Genomic DNA, 13,384 nt, shown 5'->3' with positions numbered 1-13,384 from the left:
GGCTATGTCACTCTGTTAGCTGAGAGCTCGTTCTGGAAAAGCTGGATGAAATCAGCTCAATCAAATGAGTCTGGGTCAGGCAGGACATGACCAACAATTACTTAGATCACTGGTGAACTGACCAGTGAAGCGAAGAATAGCCATTGTTTGGGCTTCAGGTTGGCTCTGGGGACATTATTATCATTGCTGCACCTCTGGTCACTGCTCTACCATATGGCCATGTCACTCATTGCTTGCTTCTCTTTGCAGTTTTCTTTCCTCTCCTCCCTCTATCTCCTGACTAATTCTCTTAGCATTTTTCATTTAAATATGGGAGGGGGTAAAGGTCTTATTGGCTAAGTAATTACTTTTGCCTGGACTGGTCAGAGTTTTAATGCCAGCCTGCCCCACAGGCGGTCACTTAGCCCAGGCAATCAGCTCCCTTGGATCAGGTGATGACCCTTAGCCAGCTTTTCTTGTGCACGTGAAAACCTACAGCGGGTTCCTCGACGGAGCTGTGAGTCGGTTTCTCAGAACCTCGATCTGTAGCAAACATGTATTCTGACACAGACAGTATTGGAGAACTCTTGGGAATGTAAAAAGAGGCTCTGGAGTAGCTTGAATTCTGACTCTGCAACTTACTAGTTGTGTTACCTGGGATAAGATTTCTAAGATGGCTAAATCTACTTTTTCATTTGTAAAATAATACTTTCCTCAAGGAAAGCACAATGTTTGATACACGAAGCGCAGTCCATCAATAGTCACAGAGAAGATGACAGTAGATCACCAGGATCCAGGCAGGACACAGAATCTAACTGGGATGGTACCAGCAACACTGTGAATCATGGTTCCAGTGGTGACAGGAAAATAAACACGGGTGTTGGGGCACCCAGAGACTGGAAACAGTGGGAGACTTACCACCCATGTCTTGAAGGGACAAGGAGAGGAAATCAGATGTTGGAGCCCAGACAGAGCTGGGATCTTTGGAGCTGAGGCCACTTGACAAAAGCTACGGGTGGAAAGGAGGCAGCCATGGCTATAAATCAAACAAACCAGAAGGGCGTGGGGAAGAAATACCCTGTGCTCTGTTCTCCACCTCCAATTGACCAAACCAATCAGGAAGCCAGCAGGAAGGAAATCTGGGAGGGGGAGTCTGAGGAATCATCCTCCTGGGACATAAAGGAGCAGAGAATGGAATAGGAGAGATGGGTAAACAAATGGACAAGACGAAGCATCATGACAATGATGATGGAGGTGATGGTGACACTGAGCAGTACACTGTGGGGCTCCTGGGCACAAGGCTTCCTGTGTCCCCCATTTCTTTTCTTTTCTTTTTTTTTAGGAAATAAGCTTCAGCCTCCTTGACCTTCCCTGGGTTCCAAAGGGCAGGTTCAAACAGTTGCTAATCAGGGAAGGGAGGGGGATGCAGAGACAAGGGAGGAATAGTCAAGAAACCTGATAGTGCAGCCTTGGGGCAGGGTCCTGCTTCCCATTCAAGGATATACATAACAGTATCTTTGAGTTCTTCTGCAGAACTAAAACCCCCAATAAGTGAAAACCAGAGAGAAGGACCAGCAGAACCAGTTCTGGGGCCGCTAAATACCAACTTTGAAGGATCATCTACCCTGACCCTTATCTGTGGCCCTATTTTCTGCTCCCAAACAATAAAACCACTTCCTCATCTCTCCCAAGGGAGGCACAGTCTTTAGGGCATTAGCCTGCTGTGGCCTCCTTTACCTGGCAAAGCAATAAAGCTATTTTTTTCTCCATCACCCTAAACTCTGTCGCTGAGCTTTCTATTCAGCACCAGTGAACAGAGGCCACATTTTGGCAATAGTGGTGATGTAAGAGAAACTGTCCCAATAAAAATGTAGAAAGGAGAGACCTTGGCCATGATGACTAAGCAAAGTCCAGCCAACTGCCCAAACCACACCTCCCCCACACATCTGCTTCTGTAAACTTGTTTCCTCATTTCCTACCTTGCCTGACCTCACTACCAGCTCACTACCAGCCAGAGGTAGCCCATAAAAGCCTTGTGAAAACCCTTCTTTGGGGCTCAGACTCCAGAGAGTGATCTCCTCTGAGCCTGCCAGCGTACTAATAACAGTGGCGCTGGTGGTGACGGCAGCGATTGTGGTGGTGGTGGTGATGATGATGGAAGGGAAATACAGGGGATCAGTTTTATTGATAACTTTCTTCTCAAGACTGAATCAAAGTTGACATATTCTCAGAAAGACAAAGCAGCATCTACAGACAGTTCAGGTCATGATATTTCATTTCCCCCTATACCAGATTCTCACAGTGTCATGGAACATTTAGGCTATGTACACAGTGACAAAGCATCTGGAAAAAACATTTTTAAAAATTCCCTCTATCAGTCTGACCCTGTGGCGAGGTGGCATTTGAGTGTACTGAGGTCGGTATCAACTTGGGGAAAGGAAGGGTGTGGATGGCAAGTGGGGTATTGACAAACGACTCCATGTGGACTTACTGATAAGCGCACAAGCCCACCTGCCCGAAGGCTGCAGCAATGGGGCTCCACAGGCTGAGTCAGCTCAAGGTTAGCATGTTATTAATGGTGCTAAGGTTTCATAAACTCTTTGAGTGAGGAAAAATGTAATCCCAGGAGACCATTTTTACCAGGTTTGCTCTCACACTTCGGTCCACTCTTCTGCTCCTTACTGAGCCCAAATTAAATAGCAGGTAATAGGAGTGAGGTTCTAAGAGACATGCCTTGGATGTTTTGTCTTCTTTCAGGTGCTCAGTTCTTCACCAGGGGCTGGAAACTCAGCAACTCCATGGATTACTTTTTGGGGAAGTCCCTGAACCTCTTAGATTCTGCAAAATTGTTCATGTAGGTGTGCATCTTCCTGGCTGAAAAGGCTGCTAGGTTCCCTAAGTGTCTTTAAACTGCTGTAATGTTATGACAGGAGGTGAATGCCACCAGGGTGGTCATGATGTAGCCTTTTTGTAAAGAACCCCCATTCTCACCCCAAGAGGAACAGTGTGTGTAAGACTTTAATTTAGTATTCAGTTCATGTGATTGTTAAAATTTGTGTAGTGAGTAACTGGTCTTGCCTTAGGTGTTTTTGTCTTTTTTTTTTTTTTTTTTTTTTTAGGGCTGCACCCATGGCATATGGAAGTTCCCAGACTAGGGGTCCAGTCAAAAATGTAGCCACCAGCCTACCCCAGAGCCACAGCAATTCGGGATCTGAGCCATGTCTGCAACCTACACCACAGCTCACAGCAATGCTGGATCCTTAACCCACTGAGTGAGGCCAAGGATCGAACCCATATCCTCATGGATGCTAGTCGAGTTCGTTAACCGCTGAGCCTCAATGGGAACTCCTATCCCAGGTGTTTGACAAATATTTCTTTTCATCTTCAACAACCATTATAAATGGGAATTTTCATCACTTAGAATTGATGAAATTGAAGTTTAGAGGGGGTTAAATGACTTGTCTGAAATCCTATGGCTAATAAATAAATGAATCTAGATTCAAATTTAAGGCTGGAGGGTTTCAATCTTGATGCTCTTTTTATGACATCATGTTGCCTCTCACTGCACTATTTGGTCATTAACGTTAGAGCTGCAATTCTTTTTTTTTTTTTTTTTTTTTTTTTTGCTATTTCTTTGGGCCGCTTCTGCGGCACATGGAGGTTCCCAGGCTAGGGGTCAAATCGGAGCTGTAGCCGCCGGCCTATGCCAGAGCCACAGCAATGCGAGATCTGAGCCGCATCTGCAACCTACACCACAGCTCACTGCAACGCCGGATCATTAACCCACTGAGCAAGGGCAGGGACCGAACCCGCAACCTCATGGTTCCTAGTCGGATTTGTTAACCACTGTGCCACGACGGGAACTCCTAGAGCTGCAATTCTTAAGCTGACACTCGACTCTATGAGTAATATTACTAGAATTTTCTACCCCGTATTAGCCTCTTTTTTCTCTCCATATCCCCCAAACTCATTTTACCTCTGTTCAAGCTGATACCTCTATTCTGATCATCTGCTTTTATGTGAAATTCATTGATGTCTCTTCTCTCTAGATTGTGAACATTATAATAACAACAATAATAAATAACATTGATTTAAAAACCTCCTAAGTGGCAGACATCATGCTGTGCAATTCACAGGCAGCTCATAGAATGCTCTTTTGATGGCATTATTATTCTGGTTTGCACTGTGCAAAAGCCTTACGCAGATGAGGTGATCAGGGCTTGCCCAAGAGCACACAGCTGATCAGAGCTGGGATTCAAGCACAGGTCTTTCTGATTCCAGGCCCCATCTCAACCATCATCCCCTTGGCAGAGACCTGTCTTAATTATCTTTGTATCTGCCTCTCAGGTTCTGGCACCAAGATCAGGAAATGTTGATGAAATAAGACATCTGTTGACTACTGTGTGACTCAGAATCTGGAATGTAATAGCCACTGGGGAAACTGGGCATGTATCTGATACTGGGAGGTATATAGTGTCCAGTGCCCTCTGCTTGCTGTCATAGGAAACTGAGGGTAAAATGGAATCCCCAAGGAGAGGGTGTCATGCTCACTGGAGAAGAGATGACAAGCAGAAGGGCCTACTGTGTGATTGTTTTGCACACAGTAGGCCCTCAAAAACAATTCGTTGGCATATACTATAGCTTACGTGTCCATGGAAGTACCACATGCTGACCAATTGTGCAACTGGATCTCCATATACTATAGTTTATGTGGCCATTGTCCAGTTGATGGCTATTTGTATTGTTTCCAGTTTTGGACCATTATGAGTTAAGCTGCTATGAACATTTCTCTACAAGGATTTTTGTGTACATATACACTTATTGCTCTGGTTATATATCTGTGTGTGGACCTGCTGGGTCCTGGGGTAGATTATGTTTGACTTTCTTAGAAACGGTCCAATACTTTTCCGAAGAAGTTTTTTCGTTTTACACTTCTACCATAAGGATGAGAATTCCAGTTTTCCCCCTTTCTCACCAACAGTTGTCATAGCCAGCCTTTTAAAGCTTTATTTATCCTGGCATTGCACTGTGCTCGTAATTTGCATTTCCTTGACGACTAATGATATTAAGTGACTTTTCATATGCCTACTGGCTCTTGGGTAATCGCCTTTGGAATACTGCTCATTAATAAGAAAACAACAAACTACAAATACACAAAAGCAACATGCTGAATAAAGAAGCCAGATAAAAAAAAGAATATATATGCTGTATGATTCCATTTCTATGAGATTCAAGGACAAGGAAAACTAGTCTGTGGGGACAGAAGTTAAAATATAGGGATGGAAGAGTGGGAAGCACAAACTGTTGGGTGTAAGGTAGTCTCAAGGACGTGTTGTACAGCATGGGGAATTTAGCCAATATTTTGTAAGAACTGTAAATGGCAAGTAACCTTTCAAAATTGTAAAAAATAAGAAAGTAAAAAAAATAAAAATTAAAAAATAGATCAGGAATTCCCCTGGGCGCAACCCGCTGGGCAGCATCTCGAGTGCTGGGGCTCAGGTTTGATCCCCGGCCTGGCACACTGGTTAAGGATCCAGTAGGTGGTAGCTGCAGCAGGGATCCGATCCCTGGCCTGGGGACTCCATATGCTACAGAACAGAAAAAATAAAAAAGGTTATTGTTTATAAAAAAATATGAAAATAGTGGTTTCCCTCTGAAGGGATAGTGATTGTGAAGCAGCATAAGGGGACTTTTGGCTGCTGAAGGGATAATGAAAATGTTGACTATCTTGATCTGGGATGGGGGTATATATTCTTACTTAAAAGAAAATTTTATTTTAATGCAGTTTATTAAAACTTTTGGTAAGTGAATTATTTCGAGAAGAGTGAATGCAGGCAGCTTGGACCATTGTGGTTTGGAAGGCATGGACAGTACTCTTCCTCCAAACCTTGCTGTGGTCCCCCAGCTGAGAGAAAACTGCCATTGACCCTCTGGGTCTTCTCTTTGAACTCTGGTCCTTCTCCTGCTAGGCAAGAATACCTCTCGGTCTTAGAAACTTACTCCTCCAACTAGACAGGTCTTCAATTCTGTTAGTAAAGATGCTCCTTTTCTTTCAATGGGAATTTGATAGGAATAATTTAGTTTACTGAGTTCTTCAATTTTGTTGTCACAAATTCTGTTGAATAAACTACAGAATTGGGCTATGGGCACTGGGATAAAGCATATTGATTTTTTTTTTTTCCCAAGGTGTAATCCAATTCTGTTATTCTCTTACTGGCTCTATTTTTCCTGCAGTAAAAGAATACTAGAAACTTTCTTTCCTGCTGAGACAGTGTCTTAGTTAGCCAGGCGGTAGCAATCTAACTTTTAGATGGAAGTGTCACTGTAGCCATTGACACTGACCCTTCCCTGACACACCCTTTTTTCTTGGTTGATTTTGCCAAGCTGGTGCAAACGGACAATGAGACCTACTTATGCAGCTAGATCCTTGTTGATTAGCCATAATTATAGGCAAGAAACACAATGTGTTTCTATAAATGTTAACCCACCTCTGTACTCTATCATTTAATGAGTTTCTACTATATTGTCGATATGGTATATGGTATGTTTTTTTTTTTTAATTTAAAAATGTATTGCAAAATACACAACATAAAATTTACCATGTTAATCACTTGAAAGTGTACAGTTTAGTGGCATTAAGTACATCCATATTGTTGTGCAACCACCACCATCCATCTTCAGAACATTTTGCATCTTGAAAAATGAAACTCTGTTGCTGTTCAGCAATAATTGCCCATTTCCTCTTCTCCTCATTTTACACACACACACCGACTTTTAAAAAATCTACCCATCTATCCATGCATCCATCCATTCATCCATACTTCCATCCGTTGATCCCTAGGATGCTTCCACATTTTGGCTTTTGTGAATGATGCTGCTATGAACATGACGTACAAATACATATTTGAAAATCTTTGTTTTCAACTCTTTTGGGTATATTACCAGGAATTAAATCTCTGGAGCATATGGAAATTCCTTTTTTAATTGTTTGAGGAAACACCGTACTATTTTCCATAGCAGTTGCACAAAATTTTACATCCTTACCAATAGTGCACAGGTGTGATTATTTCTCCATATCCTTGCCAATACTCCTTTTCTCCCCTCCTCACTATTTTTTTTTTTTGATAGTAGCCATTCTAATAAGGTGGGATCTCATTGCAGTTTTAGTTTGCATTTCCCCAAGGATTAATTTTTTTAAACATCTTTTCATGTGTCTATTGGGTATTTATGTATCTTCTTTGGAGAAATGTCTATTCCAATTCTTTGCTCAAATTTAAGTCAGGCTATTGGCTTTTTCTTTTAGTTGTAGGAATTCTTTGCATATCCTAGGAAAGTTGTGTTTTTGAACATTATCTTATTTAATCCTCTTAATAATATGGAATAGAAATGTCATTAACATAAATTTATACTTGAATATACATAGAGAAATTAACATGCTATTCATTCTCCCAAATATTTATTGAGCACTCACTGTAAGTCTCAACTATTGAAAGCAATGAGGTGACAACAGTGAAAAAATAACACTGACAAAGAGCCTTGCCTTCCTATGGCATGTACTCCTGTAGGAAGACACACAAGAAACAAGATAAATACATCAAATAAAGAGTGCATTATGTTTAGAGAGCATCCTTTAACCCTTTTCCTGAAGTAGGTCTGCTGGCAACAAGTTCTCTTAGCCGTGCTGGGGACAGTGCCTCAGTACCACCAGGTAGGGTAGAAGTCCAGGGTCCCCACATGGTCTCACTTGACACCATGGCAGGTAGGAGGGCTCATTACCACCTTCAGAAGGTCAAAGTCCTGGCCTCCTTTTCATATTCCTCTGATGCCACTCTGACTTAGTGGTTGGGGCCCCTCATTTCAGCCAGGAGAGGGTGGGAGTCCAGGTTCATCACTTGATCTTGGTTGGTGTGGGTGGGGATGGGGCATAATTGTCTATAAAGGTATGTGGCTGCAGTCGAGTAGTTATTTCCTAAAAGATTTCTGTCCTGCTAGGCTGTCCTTTTCCTGTCCCTTTGTCTGGAGAGAGAGCAAGCTTTTGTTGGGGCCTTTATTGTCTGTGCCCTTTGGTGTTTCTGGTAGGTGGTATCCTGCCTGGGATACTCGAGGCAAAAAGAAATCCCAGGGAATTCTCTGCCTTGCTGTTCAAGTCCTGAAGTCCCTCACAGTCCGTCTTCTGTCCTCCATCTTTTGGACGTGTGTTTGTTTCATGTAAAATTCCCTGGGGATTTTAGTTGTACTTAGTAGGAGGATTAGGGAAAATGTGTCCACTCCATCTTCTCGGAAATGGTAGTTCCCGTGTAATTTTAGAAGCATGAGCTTATTAAAATACATGTAGTATAATCATGAACAGGCACAGAAGGCTTAATAAATTGCTCAAGAGCCTGTTTTCTGACCTAACACACTAGAGCTTATATACCCTCACTGTGTTTCCTTGCCAATAATTTTATCTGACTTTGTGGAAGGCCATGCATTGTGGTTAGTCTCCCTGTGGCCTCCACATACTGTGTAGCTGGGTCCTTGTTTATTTATTTATTATTTTTTTAGAGTATCTAATAATGTTTGTATCTACATTTTGTTCACCTTTTCTGTATGCCCATGCTGTCGTGATCTCATCATGGTCTGCACTGAGATGGTCTTGTCTTTATAAGGGGGATCTTGACGTGAAACCCCTGTGCTGACAGCCAGCACACTCCCACAGATGGGTAGAGATTCAAGCTTCCTGAAAATATGGTGAGTCCACAGCAGAATTTGACCCTCGCATGTTATGTATTTTACATGGTACCTATTTTGTTTGTCCAGTTTCAATCAAATGGTTCTTTAGGATTTGTTACCCAGAAGCCATCAGACACTGGGGCCTGAGCCTGTCAATAATGCAGGGGACTCCCTTGTCAGACCCTATCCTTTCTCTGATCAATCATTGCGGGAAAATCACCTAAACACAATGAAACAAACACCTTGGCTCTGCTATGGGCCTGGGCAGTGAAGTTGCCTGCAGATGGCTTCAAGCATTTAACTGCCTGTCTGGCATAGGAGAGATTTAATTTCTGAATAAGAATGCTTGGCGTTTGATTGGTCTGGGCTTTAATTATCTTACAATGGAATGGGAGAAAAAGCGAGAGTCTTTCATTTTCTACTGGTGACTGTCATCATGCAGGCCTTTATGACATTTGCTCGAGAGGGAGAAACTGGTTCTGATGGTCCCTGGACAGTGTGTAGCCTCTGCATGAATAAAACATGCCAGGTAATTGCTATGACGCAGCCAACACGCATACATGTACAATTGATGCTCATTACCCCGTCAATTAAGGCATATAATTAAACAAGATTTTAAGCTTTGTTATTGTTAGGAATCTCCCACTCACTAAGAGAAGTCTCTAATCGCTTTGGTTAATCCTCGTTTCTTGATTTAGGATTTTAAAGCCCACAGGGTGAAGAAATCAGGCGAGAATGCTCAGCTTCACAAAAAATGCTTTAAGAGATTTGACGGAAAGATTGAAGGAGTTGTTGACCCTGATGAGGCAATGCTTGCTTGCATTTACCCAAAATGGTAGCTTATGTGGGGAAGAGGCTTGCTTTCAAAGTTCATCTGAAAGTGTTTACCAGTATACATTCAAACATTTATTTTTGAGTAAATATCAACCTTTCGGATTTTTGGTCAAACATATAAAAGGCATATAGTGAAAAATTTCCTTGCTCTCTCTGTGCCCCATTTGCCCAGTTTTTTTCCTCCCTCCAATTATAACCACCTTAGTCTGAATTAGTTAGAAAGTCTGAATTTTTTTTTTTTTTCCTTAAGAAAATCCCATGTACAGTCCTCATACAGAATCAAGATTGTCTTCAGTCCTTTAGGGGACCAGGCACAGAAATAAATGAGGACATAAATCTCAAACTATAAAAACAAGGGATCCAGGGGAGACATGGTAAAGTGATGTTTCCCCTTCTCTCTCTCTCTCCTGTGCACCTCTCAGAGGCCGTGAGCCTGCTGCCTGATTTCTAATAAGCCACTTTGTGTGTTTCCGAGAGTGGGAGACGTTGTCGCACTGCTTAGCTCCATCATTGGTGGTGTTTGAGCCTTCTCTCTGGTCCCGGCAGGACCTCAGCTGCCCCCTCCTCTGATGATTAGTTCTTTCTCAGCTGCTGTTTCCTTTGCTTTTCTCTTCTCTGATGTCCCCCAGGGAGCTGCAGGGCACAGCCTTCCTGCAGACCTTTCTTTTTCTCACTTTATGTCTCCAGCCCACGACTTTTCAAACGCAGTGGAAGTTTTTTCCCAGGCTGGCGTCAGAGTTTGAGACTAATCTGTACTGAAGAAGTAAAATACAACCCGATATAAATCATCACCGCTGCGTCTGTGTTGAAGGGAATGTGATTGAGCCTGGAGAAACTTGGATTGCCAGAATACCAGCAAGATCGATTTTCTTTTTAGCACTTTTGTTTTACTGTATTTTGGATTACCTTCTCACCATAGTGTGCATAGGGGGCTTAAATATATGGTGTTGATAAAATTGACCTTTTAAAACTTCAAACTGCTGGCAATATGTCTTCCTAGTGGCGTGGTTGAAATTGGATAGATAGAAATACAGATAACCAGGTTGTAAAGAGAAATATCCAATCTTGAGCCCAGCAGAGATATTAATACACAGAAGAATCTCTTTGGAGGTTTCTAATTTCCCTAACAAAATATATTTCCTCCTGAGCTCAGACTCAGGGAAGTGGGGCATCAGCAAGTTGCCTTGAACTCCTTAGCACCTGTCATGATGATAAATTGTTACACGGCACATCTGCTCGAGCAAATCCCACTACCTACCAATTTTAAGATGCTAAGCCCTTTGTAGGAGTCACAGAGCACAAAGTACACCTAAAAATAACACCCACATAAAAATGAGCTGATACCTCGGTTACCTCCAGCAATCACCAACACTCCTGATCAGCAAGAATTTCTATCTCTTCACATACTCTGAGATTTCTTCTTTGCAAATGTCTACTTTAGAACAAGGGTTACTTTTGGGGTTTTGGCTTTTTCTTTTCTTTTCTTTCTTTTCTTTTCTTTTCTTTTTTTTTTTTTTGATACACACCTAGGAGTGGAATTGCTGGGTCATATGGCAATTCTATGTTTAATTTTTTTGAGGAACCACTAAATTGTTTTCCATAGAACTGCACTGTTTTAAATTTCTGCCATCAGTGTCTGAGGATTCCAACTCTTCACATGCTCACAAACACTGCTTATTATCTATCCTCGTTTATAGCCAACTGAGTGGGTGTGAAGTAGTATCTTATTGTGGGTTGGTTTTGTGTTTCCCTGGTGGCTAATGATATTGAAAATGTTTTCATGTGTTTATTGTTGATTTGTACATCTTTACATATGCTACTTTTGGAAGGAACACACTGGGACATATTTTGGAATAATTTCTTTGTAGCTGCATGAGTTAGAATAGATTCTTGCATTTTACATTTGTCTATCCACACACCCACCCATCCATCCATCCATCCATCCACCCACAGTCATTATGAATCCTAATTAAGCTAGGGAGAGGTAAAAAGGAATATTGTACACCAGTGAGAGTATAATTAATAAAACATCTAAAGAAGGAATTGGCAATATCTATGAAAATTAAGAATACATATATATAGACCCAAGAAATCCACTACCATGAATTTCTCTTTTAGGTGTTCGTGCACATGTGCTCAAAGTTGTTTGACCAAGAATGTTAATTGCTGTGATACTTGTTGTAGCAGAAGATTGATCTAACAGTCTATGTCCTTTAGCAAAGAATTGATGAAAACAGGGGTTAGCACACTTTTTCTATAAAGGGCCAGATAACACTTGTTTTAAGCTTTGTGGATCACCAGGTCTCTGTTATAGTGGGAAAGTACCCAGAGACAATGTATAAACAAATGACCGTAGTTGTGTTCCAGTAAAACTGGATTTATAGAAACAGAAGGCTGACTGGATTTGGCTACCATTTGCTCACTCCTGGTCTAGATAAATCATGGTATGGGCATACAAGGGAATGCTATGCAGCCATTAAAAGGAATATAGGACAATCTCTGAGATACACAATTAAGTAGGAAATCATGATTTGGCACCTACAGAGTATCTGCCATGTGCCAGGCACTGTTTGAAGTGCTTTATTACATTAACTCACTAATAATCACAATTACTCCTACAAGGTAGTTACCACTATCACCCCATTTTACAGATGAGAAAACTAAGGCAGGGGCACATTAAGAAATTTGGTCAATTTCCCATGATTCAAATCACAATTTGAAACCCAAGATCAAGATCCCACCCTCCCACAAGCTACCTTCTAGAAAAGGGTGCACCAGGACTGTGTGCTGCCGTTGATGTACATGAAAAAATGAAATTAAATCTGTGTTTTTTAACCTATTTTTCATAACATCTACTCTAAGGAACCTTTTTAGATAATTTTTCCTAATGCCCCCTGCCACATGAAAATTTAATATCGCAGGTATACAGGGTATCTATTTATTACTGTATTATCTGTGCTTTACACATAAAGAATAAGCTATGTCTGCCCTTGCGGAAACAGTTTTCACCCCTTTGGGGGCACTGCTGCCCCCACTGAAAATTGATGGATTTCACATTTTCACGGACCATCTCTGGAAGGATGCATAAGAATTGAGAAAATGCTTCTGGGGGTACAGTCTGGGAGAGTCAAAATGTGGAGACCTCTTATTATATTACTTTCTGCAAGAAAAAAGAGAAAATAAAAGTCTCTGAGTTGCCAAAACAAATAACCATGCAGTGAAGGAGCGAGACACACCCTCCATGGGGGCACCTGCGGAGCCCCCCATTTGTCCTGGCCTGGCTGTGGTTCCTGAGCGCTAATGAGGACTCAGGCCCCAGGAAGCCCTTGGTTGGAGGACTGCTGCCATTTTTCACATCTGGTGGGAGGGCTTGTTTGCCAGCTTCAGTGGTTCGGTTGACAGCATTTCCTTCCCTTTCCCACATCAGAGGCTTTCAGGAGTCTCTGTTCCCCACGAACAACTCTAAACTGGAAAAAAGAAATGATTTTTAGTGACTTCTTTAACCCCTTGTTAGAAGATACTTAACCCTCCCGTTGACTCTCCTGGAGACCCAAAATCCCCTCTGAGGTCAGGCCAACCAAGCACACTGCCCACTCACTCTTTGTTTTCTTACAAACAAAGGCTCTGCTGGATCCAACAGTGTGCATTTGAGGTGGAGGGAAGGAGTCATGGCAGAGAACAGGTTAGGACCAGGATAAGCATCTTCTAGGCTCTAAGTTTTCCTCTTTTGCACTAAACCATACCTCTGACCTGGTGTCAAAAAACTGCATGTGTCATGGAAAACTGGCCCCCTAATAATCTGGATCAACCATTAGTGACCCTTTCATGCATGTGAATCAACTGAGTGGAGACCAGCATT

This window comes from Sus scrofa, chromosome 13, assembly GCF_054392235.1.
Source record: "Sus scrofa isolate SSC_HxYL_T2T_F1_AM1 chromosome 13, Sscrofa_HxYL_maternal_Yorkshire_Landrace_v2.0, whole genome shotgun sequence".
Lineage (NCBI taxonomy): Eukaryota > Metazoa > Chordata > Mammalia > Artiodactyla > Suidae > Sus > Sus scrofa.
This window is presented reverse-complemented; position numbering follows the sequence as displayed.